This window comes from Engraulis encrasicolus, chromosome 4, assembly GCF_034702125.1.
Source record: "Engraulis encrasicolus isolate BLACKSEA-1 chromosome 4, IST_EnEncr_1.0, whole genome shotgun sequence".
Classification (NCBI taxonomy): Eukaryota; Metazoa; Chordata; class Actinopteri; order Clupeiformes; family Engraulidae; genus Engraulis; species Engraulis encrasicolus.
The window spans coordinates 8,609,321-8,621,820 of record NC_085860.1 but is presented as its reverse complement, the minus strand read 5'-3'; the positions used below and the strand labels follow the sequence as shown (position 1 = coordinate 8,621,820).

At 46.8% G+C, this 12,500-nt stretch overlaps 1 protein-coding gene across 8 annotated transcripts in view; it reads left to right on the top strand.

The window, feature by feature from the left end:
* The window catches only part of frmd4a (FERM domain containing 4A), a 178,032-nt gene that overhangs the window by 77,051 nt on the left and 88,481 nt on the right, over window positions 1-12,500 (top strand). The window contains exon 1 of one of the 8 annotated variants that reach the window (XM_063196627.1): window positions 3,785-4,532. The exons of the other annotated variants lie outside the window; for them this stretch is intronic. The gene's annotated coding sequence lies outside the window, so the exon portion shown is untranslated. Of the gene's footprint in view, window positions 1-3,784; window positions 4,533-12,500 lie in introns of those variants that run through there. 8 annotated transcript variants of the gene reach the window in all.

The window sequence follows — 12,500 nt, the reverse complement described above, 5'->3', positions numbered from 1 at the left end:
GAGAGAGAGAAAGGAAGAAAGAAAGAAAGAAAGAAAGAAAGAAAGAAAGAAAGAAAGAAAGAAAGAAAGAAAGAAAGAAAGAAAGAAAGAAAGAAAGAAAGAAAAGAAGAAAGAGAAAGAAAGAAAGAAAGAAATAGCAAGAAAGCAAGAAAGAAAGGAAGAGGAAAAGAGTGGGACAAATACTGTGAAGTGTGTGTGTGTGTGTGTGTGTGTGTGTGTGTGTGTGTGTGTGTGTGTGTGTGTGTGTGTGTGTGTGTGTGTGTGTGTGTGTGTGTGTGTGTGTGTGTGTGTGTGTGTGTGTGTGTGTGTGTGTGTGTTTTGAGTGAAGGGCAGTGTTCTGATAAAAGGTTATGTGCCATGATGGCCATTGTCAGTTCTATCACACTTTGAGTGAACTTGCCGTGACCCTAGTACGACTTAGGATCCAATGGGTTGTGGATAAGGCAAATCACACACACACACGCACACACACACACACGCACACACACACACATGCACACGCACACGCACACACACACACGCACACGCAGAAACTTTGTAATGATGCAGATCAGCGTTACCTCATAAACTCAGCAGTGAGTTCTCACATTAGCAGCGAGTCCAATAAGAGTGCGTTTAAAGATCATGTAATCAGGCCTTTAAAGGAACTATAAATCATTGTGACGATGTGTGTGTGTGTGTGTGTGTGTGTGTGTGTGTGTGTGTGTGTGTGTGTGTGTGTGTGTGTGTGTGCGTGTGTGTGTGTGTGTGTGCACGTGTGTGTGTGCTCTCGCTTCGTTGTCTGTCGCTGGTATACTCTCTGGCTTTGATATGGTTTCGGCTGGGGCCTGCTGCATGAGGTCAGGTTTAAGGAGGTCCACCATCTTGCACCAATTAAAGGGCCTGCTCTGTTTACGTTTAGCCCCTTGCAATATGGGTCACACACACACACACACACACACACACACACACACACACACACACACACACACACACACACACACACACACACACACACACACGTTCACACGCACAAACACTACCTCCCACGGATAGCCACAACCCCAATGCCCCGTATCAGTTACCTGTCTCCCACCACTTCTCCACTAAAGCCTGGCCATTTCGCCTTGACCTCCAAGCCTGCCCTGAGGTACCCCTCCTGTAAAAAGCAGCGTTTGGCCCCGGCTTCCCACTCCGCTGGCCCAGATCAAGACCCACACCCATAGCGCAGACCCACCACTCTCCACTCCACTACCCCAGACTGCAAACCCATACCCCAGACCCACACCCACACCCCACCCCACCCCTCCCTTTTTTATTTTGGAGCTCCCTCCCGTCCTCCCTTCGTCCCCATCTCTTGCTCCCACCCTGAGGCATGACAGTGAAATATCCCAAACTCAGCTAGTCCCTAACTGGAACCACATTGCCCCCTCACTCAGAGGCAGAGGCAGAGGGGCAGGGAGTAGTTGGAGTGAGGCCCACAGTTCGCCATTGCGTTTTGTTCTTCTTTGTCTTCTTCTGGCTTGTTTATAGATTCTTCTTGATTCTTGATTCTTGATTCTTCTTCTTCTTCTTCTTCTTCTTCTTCTTCTTCTTCTTCTTCTACCTCTACTACTACTACTATGACTACTTTTATTACAGTGACAACTACTTCTACTACTACTTGCATATAATAGTGCTCCTCTCTTTTACTACACTGCTGTACAAAGGCAAAGTGCAGTAACGACACATTTTGTCAAAACTGAGTTTAGACCGAAAATTGTCTTTAAAATACCTCTTTTATCTTGTGACAAAGCCTTATGGTCCACATTTGTCCCGTTTTAGAGATAGGCCTATTGCTATTTCATATTGGCAGTGACTAGCCTTCAATATCCAACCTAAAACCAATAATTTGAAGGCCTTTTTCTCAGTGTCAATGTTGGTGTACTTACTGCACTTTGCCTTTGAAGGGCAGTATACTGCACTATAAAACAAACAAAGGAGCTCACAGCCTTGGTGCACTACATACAGTAGTGAGTGACTGGACATTGTAGACATGGCTGCAGTATCATTGGGGCTCTTTTCCTTCTTTCTCCTTTTCCTCTTTCTTCTTGTTTATGTATGGGGTGTCTCATGGTCCTTGATCCTGCTGTAAGCCGTCCGGTAAGGCATGACCGTGCTTCAGGGCATTTTACGTTCAGTGCAGCTCTGGGCCAGAAGGAGCAGTGGTGGTTGGGGGGTGGTGGATGTAGGGAATAGTAGTTGGGGAAGGGAGGTTAGTCAGGAGTTAGGAAGGAGTGGGTGAATGCATTCCAAGTTTATTTTAAAACGGACATCTCCACCAATCAGAATCGCGCGAGTCTGGACATTTCCATCCTTTCTCGTTCTTCCCCAGTTCTCTCTCTCTCTCTCTCTCTCTCTCTCTGGCCCACTACATCATGGGTACTGTTTCAAACATAGTATCCACTGCTCTCCTCTTTCCTACTTTCTCCAAGTCTCCATGAATGCTTCTTCTCTCACCCTATCTATCTGTTTTCCCTCCCCCTCTCTCTCTCACTCCCTCTTTCTCCCCTTCTCTCTCTCCCTCTCTCTCTCTCTCTCTCTCTCTCTCTCTCTCTCTCTCTCTCTCTCTCTCTCTCTCTCTGTAAAACAACAGGGTCCTTGTGACAGAGCTCCCAACCTCTCCTCGGAGGAAACGGCCAATAAAGTTCAGATGTGAATTGGCGCAGGGATCATCTGGGGATGTTTAAATTGGCCGGCCGGGTTTCCGGTGTCCGAGTCATGCCAGAGCCTTCCGCCCCGGAGAAACAGAGAACCAGAGAGAGTGAGGGAGTGAGTGAGGAAGGGAGGGATCAAGAAGAGGAGGAGTAGAGAGCGAGAGAGAGAGGGATAGAGAAAGAGAGAGGGGGAAGAGAGAGACATGAGGGGGGGATGCTGACATTGTCTCTTACAGCTCAGCCCGGACTATAATGCAAGTTATGGCTGGTGCAATGTCTTCTGTAACATAATAGGGTGTTTGAGCGGCCATTGTGTGTACTTTGCAGCAGTTGGCCTGGTTTCACGCTGGCTTGCGTGTTTTGGTTCAGGACAATGGCAGCTCTCAGGGTATCGATACGAGTCTCCACCATGTGCAGCTGACCACCGGGTCGGTCAGTCCTGTGTCATTTTTCACAGAGCTGTGTTGCTCCAGAACAACTGCCTGTTCTGACTATGTTGTTAAAACACAGCCAGGGCTTCAGAGGAGCAGCAGTTGTGTGTCTTGAATGTGTCACAGTCTATGACAGTGTTCTCTCTCTCTCTCTCTCTCTCTCTCTCTCTCTCTCTCTCTCTCTCTCTCTCTCTCTCTCACACACACACACACACACACACACACACACACACACACACACACACACACACACAGCACAAAAGCCATCTTATGATAAAACACATTCCCTTTCTACTATAATGTGCAGCACCCCAATGTAATCAACACAAAGCAATAGTACTAGGCTACTTATTATTACCTTCCTGTTTATTTTTTATTTTTTTTACTTTGGTAGCGTGTTTGTACGTTAAACACAAAAAGTTGAAGTTTATACTAATGCAAATAGGTGGTTAATGGCAGTTGAAAACTTGAAAGTAAACACGTGGAAACTGACAGAGAGAAAGTCGGAGAGAATCCCCCTTTAACGGTCTTCATAAAACGGTTAACCTATCCACATGAGCCAAACCAGAGAGAGCGAGCGAGAGAGAGAGAGAGAGAGAGAGAGAGAGAGAGAGAGAGAGAGAGAGAGAGAGAGAGAGAGAGAGAGAGTCCGAAATAGAAACGGATAGAGGGAGGGACAAGGAAGGAGAAATAGAGCGTGTGTGAGAGTGAACTCTTTCCCGAATGATTTTGGCTTTGCGTCTGCAAATCCAGATGTCGGGTAGTAGTGGGCTGTACGATGGCTCCTTGAAGTGCACCCGTCCGCAGTTTCACATGACCAGCGGTGGTGGTGGAGTCCCTTCCCCCAAACTAAACCGCTCCTCCCCTGTATTTTGCGCCTCCAGTCGACATGTGCAACGGCAACATCATTAAGGGAAACTACCAAATGTCTTGAAGGGAGTCGTGAGAGCCAAGTAATTTGTATGGTTCACTCTTTCGTTAGGTTACTATCTGCGTTCTGCTCGTTTTTTGTTTTTTTTTGCGCGTTCATAACATCTCGCCGGGTGACACCAGGGAGAGAGAAAGAAGAGGGAGGAGAGGGGAGGGGGTTCGGCTGAATGCACGGAGTCGCTCCCCCCGATGAATTGAATAGTGCAGCGCTGCTCCTTGGAAGCAGGCCAACGTCCCTGTGAAAAAGCGCGTTTAGCAGCGAGATGGGATGTCTTGGCACTGTTGTCAGCCCGGTTTGCTTGCAGTGAGTGAAAGGAGGGAGGGCTGAATTGGATTCCGGCTACGAGCTATTCTCGCCGGGCACAATGGAATGGATGCTGTCGCTGTTTTAGGTCTGGATATCACTATACCGCGGACCTAACAGATCGTGTTTGGATTAATACGAAACGGACTGTTTTTGGACAATTCATGTTGAGGGAACGCTAACATCTACAAGGTAACATGTTCTCTCTCTGTCTCCGGTCTGCTTTCATCGACCGATTTGCATCTGTCAGACTGGCAATAAGATGGATATGGATTTTCTGTTTTAAGACCATCTGTGTCCAATCAACTGATTGTTAAACTTTTGTTATAGAGACGGAAAGGAAAATAGCATACACGGGCAACCCATCATTTCAGCTCCTTGTACAATATTGTTCGCTTCAGCGCTTTCGCCAGCAGAGGCAGCCGACCCTTGCCGTAGCAGTGGTGCTTACAGAAAACTTGCTATGTAATCTCAGCCTGTCCAGTCAACGAGATGCCGCAGAAATGTGCACCGAATAGCTTAAACAATTGGTGCATATTGTACTAATATTGCATTGGGTTATTGGTAATCGTCTGGTGGCAGTCTCTCTGTGATGTAGGAAGGCAATTTGGCACAATGCGAGATGACAGCATGGAGAGTTTGCATACCAAGTTCCATTGGCTTGTTTGCTTAGCCGTGCTAGTTGAAAGCATCTGGGTTCAAATTAGCCAAACGTTGGCCATGAAATTATAATTGGACTGATTTACATGTGCTGCATTGGTGATGGTATTCATCTTTCAATGTATTGCCATGCTATTATTATTCTGAGCAGCAAGGCTGGTGTGGGTTAGGTAGGCTATACATTTTTGAATCTCTCATTTCGAGGAACAAATATGAAAACATCTTGGGCGGATGTCCATACATGGAAATGTGAAGAATACAGGGCACAACATCTCGTGTTGTCGTTGCGTTGTCGGTGATGATTTAGCGTCAGTCTTTGTGCCACGATAGCCGCTGTATGTGCCATTATTCCTGGGCATGGAAAGCAGGGAAGGAGTAGCCAGCTTGGTGTTACCGTGTATTAGCCATCTCAGTGCAATCTGACTAAGCAGTATGGTGCACAGCAAGGTCTCCGAGGTTATCAAACAGCATAGAACTAGCCCTGTCCACGGCATAGCCATTCTCTATTACTGATGTTTCAGCAGCAGTGCAGCTGTCTGACATGCAACATATTTGACATTTCAGATGGTGGGTTAACAACCACCGTTACCTTTCTGGAATGTTCCAACCAACGGAGATACAGTAGGGCGGCTACAATGTTGTCAGTTGCAAGCCGTCTGTTGTTACATTGTAACTGACCGTGGGCCTTTGCTCGCTGGTTATAAAATCTCACTCTGCTTTTAAGGGGCACCGGTAGTGCAATTGATTCTAGAATAGAAAAAAAGCATAAACTGTTACTGAAGGCCATGCAATGCACCAAAGACAAACCACAACCCCTGTTTGGGTGACTGTATAACATCTTTAGTTTGAGCAAATATATTTCGAATATACATTATTTGATTGAAAGAAATGCAATTTCTGTCATATTATACCATTTCTGTCTGTATACACAATCATGTATATGAAAGTTGCTCAATGTTGGTCAAGCTCTGGGTTGGCTCTTTGTGACAGTCCTCATCCCTCACAGGCAGGCAGACAGTGCCAGATCACAACTGTGACTGTCCAGTCCCGAGTTAAATGCTTAACCCTTCAGTGTCTTTCCAACTTCCACACACACACACACACACACACACACACACACACACACACACACACACACACACACACACACACACACACGCACACTCTCACACACACACACACACACACACACACAGCGTACACCTTGCACTATTACACTTGCCTTCAGGCTGAGTGCCACACTTGGTTGTTTGTTTGCTTAGAGGATGGCCTCGTTCCACCCCAATAAAACACACACACACACACACACACACACACACACACACACACACACACACACACACACACACACACACACACACACACACACACACCCCTAAATCTGACACTGGCTTGTCAGTGAGTGGGTAGCCACTGGGGTACAGGGTTATGGGACCACCCTGGAATCACCCTGAACACAGCAGGGAGAAGGGGGAGGTCGGGATTTCGTGCCTGTGTCTGTGTCTGTGTTTATGTCTGTGTGTCTGTGTCAGTGTCTGTGTGTTGGGGTGGGGGTGGGGGGCAGTGTAGTGCTGCTCTGATGGAAACACTGGTTACCTCCAAGGCCTAATGATTCCCCCCCCCCCCCTTGCGTTCCCAGGCATTTGTGACTCATATTTTCGCCCCCAGTTTTGGCTGTCATGCACGTGTAGTGCAGCGTACTACAGTACAGCAAGCCTGTTTAATTAACAGTGGCACTGTATGTTTGCACTAGGGATGTACACGCTATATGTGGCCTAGACCAACCCCCCCTTTCCAGTGGACTTTTCCTAACGGGTGCTATATTTACTATTCACCATGATGCTACATAGAACATCAAGGTCAATATATTGACTGGAGTCTAAATGCACTTCGTATGAGAAATGGATGATAGTTTGGACACATTTTGTACAGAAGAATACAATTGTGAAAAAAAGATTGAACTATGTTTTACTTTTCATTAACTCGCTATTCTTTCCGTGGACTTCGTTTGAATGTAATATACTATAAGCTTAATTTCGGAGGATACTCAATACATAGGCTTGGTATTATGCTATTGTGAAAGCACCATTTAAGGTAATATGATAACAACACATTTATTACAAACTGACTGGAGCCAATAAGCATCCATGTTTCCGTATACTTCACGGACATATGTGCTCACCCACACACCCACCCACCTGTTATCATTTCCCAGAAATTGAGCTTGTGTCTGTATGTTTATGTTGGGGATGGATGCTCACACAGTCAAGAGAAAGTCACTGTGCCTTGTAAAAGAGGGAGGGCACAGCTTCGCAGCTCGATAACAACTTCTCACCAGACTGTTTGTGTGGAGAATCCCCCACCCCTCCCTTCCGACAGAGTGCCTTGTCACAAAGTTATGCAATGTTGTGAGTATGTCTCTCTCTCTCTCTCTCTCTCTCTCTCTCTCTCTCTCTCTCTCTCTCTCTCTCTCTCTCTCTCTCTCTATCTCTCTCTGTCTGTCTGTCTCTCTCTCACACTCTCTCCCCTAATCATTCTGTCTGTGTTATGTCTTGAGCGTAGTGCAGCCATAATGTTTTAGTGGAGGAGGGTGATGAGTGCCGGATGTAGATTTAGCACATCCTACTCACTCTCTCTCACAGGCCTCTGAGGAACATTCATATCGGGAGCAAAGAGCACACATGATCCAGTACATTGGCTAGATACACAGGCACACATAGTACACAAGCACACACATTTACACACAATTCAGACAGTCACATACACACGCTGCCAGTGATGGTTAGTGTGCGCGCGCACACACACACACACACACACACACACACACACACACACACACACACACACACACACACTTTACACATTGTATGTTCACACACTCACAAGCGCACACAGCACATATATATAAACACAGAAGCATACATGAATGGCACGAAACATACCCCCATCCCTCTATGTACCCCCATTGCCCCCCTCTGCAGCAGTGCCTCAGGAAACGTGAGACTCCTTTCTCAGTCAGTCAGCCCAAGCCCATTGTTTATGTTCCTCAGGGACCCGCTGTACGCAGAACAGAACAGAACCGAACCCAACGAAGCCCCCTCACTTTCTCACTCACTCACTCTCTCACACGCACGCACACACACACACACACACACACACACACACACACACACACACACACACACACACACACACACACACACACACACACACACACACTGCGAGGGGGCTCGGCCATTACTAGTTCCCCACTCCTGTTTTCCTTCAGGATGTTTTCTTTTTATATTTTTTCACATTGAAATGACCCTGAGAAAGGAACTCAACTGAGATGGAGTGGGAGAGAGCTGGAGGAATGAAGACACATTGGACACTACAGAGTCAGTGCGTTGGAGGGGAGTCAGAAAGGTTGATACTACACAGTCGTCCCCTTGTGAACATGCACACACACACATGAATGCAGGCATGCACGCACACACATACACACACACATGAATGCAGGCATGCAGGCACACACACACATGCACACACACACACATACACACATACACACACGGTCACACACAGAGGGACACCAATTCATGTTGAATCCAAACAGGAACTGGAGGAAGAGCAGTGGCGAGGTGATGAATTGTGACTGCCAGCTGTGTGTGTGTGTGTGTGTGTGTGTGTGTGTGTGTGTGTGTGTGTGTGTGTGTGTGTGTGTGTGTGTCTGTGTCTGTGTCTGTGTCTGTGTGCATGTGAGACTGTGTGTATTGTCTACAAATTGCTGGCTGTGTGTCTGTAGTCTTCAAGTGTGTGTGTGTGCGTGCGTGTGTGTGTGTGTAGTCTGCAAATTGTACAAACTCATGTCAGCTGCTGGCCTATCTCCGCTGAAGTGGAGCTCAGAAGAGGCTGAAGAGAAGAAAAAAACATGAAGAGAAAGAGGGAGGGAGAGAGAGGGAGAATGATACAGACCACAGGACTGGACAAGAAGACAGCAGGAAGAATGCAATTGACGGATGAATGGAAGACATGCAGAGAAAACAAAAGCGGGTCGTAACGATGTACCCAGGGGAGAGGAAGAAAAGAAGACGGGATGGGGATCATCTTAGTGAGTGACAGAGGAGGGGTGGAGGAAAAGAAGAAGGGAGGGGGGATTTTAGTGAGTGAGGGGATGGGGGGAGTGGAGGTTGATAAGTGAAGAAGTAGAGATGGTGAAGGAGTAGAGAGGGGGATGAAAAGACTTGAATTTGTTTTTTTTTTCATCTGTTGTTTGCCACCACAGCTCTCAGAATGCAATGCACACTAATGGGTTCCAGAACACACACACACACACACACACACACACACACACACACACACACACACACACACACACACACACACACACACACACACACACACACACACACACACACACACACACACACACACACACACACTCACACACACTCACAAACACGGGGCAAACTGCGCACAGGTGCAGCTGGGTACGAAGCTGAGCCACCTGGTTGTGCGCTATTGTGATTTGCACTCTCTGACACGGCATTGTTGTGTGTTCGGGCCCAGCCAAATTGGATGAATGTGTGTGTGTGTGTGTGTGTGTGCGTGCGTGCATATGTGTGTGTGTGTGTGCATGTGCGTGTGTGTTTTGAGGTTTTTGGTCGCAGCATGCAAAGTTGGCCACACAGATGTTTCCCCAAGTAACTCACTTCCACCTGCTTACACTTACATGTTTGCTGCTCGGCGGGATACGAGAATAGGCTTTGTCTCAAGCAGTACTGTCTGTGTGTTTGTGTGTGTGTGTATATCACTGTGTGTGTGTGTGTGTGTGTGTGTGTGTGTGTGTGTGTGTGTGTGTGTGTGTGTGTGTGTGTGTGTGTGTGTGTGTTTGTGTGTGTGTGTGTTTTGAAGCAGTCAGAGAAAGCAAGGAAATGGAGGTTAATGAGGGAAACAAGGGGATATAGAGAAGAATGTGGAGGAAAATGAATGGTGATGGAGAGAGAGAGAGAGAGAGAGAGAGAGAGAGAGAGAGAGAGAGAGTGAGAGAGAGAGAGAGAGAGAGAGGATGGCCATATGAGGAAAGCAAATGATTATTCCAGCCATGATGCTAGCCATTTAAAGCGAGTGCTAAATGAGTGTTAGGGTGTGCTTGAATCTGAATCCAGCTAGTTCTGGTAAGGGATGAGATTGTCTCTCCTTCTCTTCTTTCCCTTCTTCCCCTCTTTTTTTGGTCTCTGTTCTGTCTTTTTTTCTTACTCTTACTGCTTTTTGTTTTCGCTTTCTACATCTCCGGGGGGAAATACGTTTATTTACTGTGATTGCTTTTCCTACACTGTGTGTGTGTGTGTGTGTGTGTGTGTGTGTGTGTGTGTGTGTGTGTGTGTGTGTGAGAGAGAGAGAGAGAGAGAGAGAGAGAGAGAGAGAGAGAGAGAGAGAGAGAGAGAGAGAGAGAGAGAGAGAGAGAGACTGTTTCATATTTATAAAGCGTAGCCCATATTCCTCAGACTAGATTAGAGTCACATTGAGATGGGAAAAATCTTACAGTCACCTCTTCATTAGAAGAATACTAGCATAGCATCCATTTAGAAGAATACTAGCATAGCATCCATTTAGCGATCCACTCAGACAGTTGCATTGTGTTTCTTCAACTTGGCCCCTCTCGAGAAACCCAATTTGGTGTTCCGTTGGCAACTTCTTCCAGAACTATTGATTCGGGATTTTTGTGTCGTGAATCAATAGCCGATCAATATTTAGGCCAAGTAGTGGGGCGCAGTGAAAACGTATTCGCAATGGATTTCTCTCTCTCTCTCTCTCTCTCTCTCTCTCTCTCTCTCTCTCTCTCTCTCTCTCTCTCTCTCTCTCTCTCTCTCTCTCTCTCTCTCTCTCTCTCTCTTGTCACAAGGGAGGAAATAGTTTTTATGACACTCTCATCTTCACATCCTGAACATGGTTGGCAGCAGGGGGACACTTATGACTGTGTGTGTGTGTGTGTGTGTGTGTGTGTGTGTGTGTGTGTGTGAGAGAGTGAGTGTTTATTAGTGTTATTGATATTGTTGGAATGGATTCACTGGCAGGTTCTACTATGGCAAGGTACTATTTCTTGTGTTAGAATGATCTGCAGTAAAGCCTTGTCAAGTTAAACGTGTAGCTATTTTTTGTGCAGTCTCTCGCTTTCTGTCCTTCTCTGTCTCTGTCTCTCTCTCTCTTTCTCTCTCTATCTCTCTCTTTCTCTCTCTCCCCGAGTCTCATACTGAGATTTGTCTTCTTTCACCCCACTCTGTCATTCACTCTCCCTGCGTTTTCCTTTTTTCACCCCCCCCCCCTCTCTTTCCGTTTCTCGGTGTCTGCTGCTTAAATGAAGGATATCCTCACATGGAGGACTGCCAGCCCTATAAACCCCCTAAACCCTGACATGATCAGGAAATCACACACACACACACACACACACACACACACACACACACACACACACACACACACACACACACACACACACACACACACACACACACACACACACACACACACACACACACAATTAGTCTTTTCAACTTTCTGACAGAATGCAGTCGTTGACTCCCTGTAACTGTGTGTGCGTGTGAGTGTGTGTGCGTGTGTGTGTGTGTGTGTGTGTTTGCAGAAAACCTCGGGCATCATACAGTGGAAAGGAAGTGGCTTTAGTGAAGGATATAATTGTGATGGTGCCCCCATAGCAGAAGAACTACTGCTTCTGTGCAGTGTGTGTCCGTGTGTGTGTGTGTGTGTCTGTGTGTGTGTGTGCGTGTGCGTGTGTGTGTGCGTGTGCGTGTGCGTGTGTGTGTGTGTGTGCGTGTGCGTGTGTGTCTGTGTGTCTGTGTGCGCGTGACGTGTCAAGTTTGTGTGCACATGCTCTCAGTGTTAGCAGGCTGGTGTGCTATAGGCTCTGTGCAGCATGCAGATAGACTTTTAACGTCCGGAAAACATTTTCTACCCTCAGCCAAGTCATATGCTTCAAGCATGCTCTTGCTCTCTATACTGCAGGTCTTAATGTCCTCTGTCTGCATGCGTGCGTGCGTGCGTGTGTGTATGCGAAATCTCTACCACATGTGTGTGTGTGTGTGTTTGTGAAACCTCTACATCATGCGTGTGTGTGGCCTAAAGGACCCTCTACATTGATCCTGCATTTGTGTGAATGAGATGCATTATGATGCCTGAGTGGGGACTGAAACAGGTTTATTATGCTTACACACGTGTGTGTGTGTGTGTGTGTGTGTGTGTGTGTGTTTGTGTGTGAGTCTGGAATATTTCTTTCTGCTTCTCCTCAGTCTGTGTGCAACTCCCTCCTCAGTCCTGTATTCACAGCCGATGTCTCCCATGCTGTGATTCTCTATGTTAGCGTTCGCTAGACCTCAATCCACCACCACGTCCTCACGTTACTGTTTTCTGACAGCATATATCCTGTAAGGTGATCTGAGTAATAATGACCCCTCTCCCTCTCTCTCTCTCTCTCTCTCTCTCTCTCTCTCTCTCTCTCTCTCT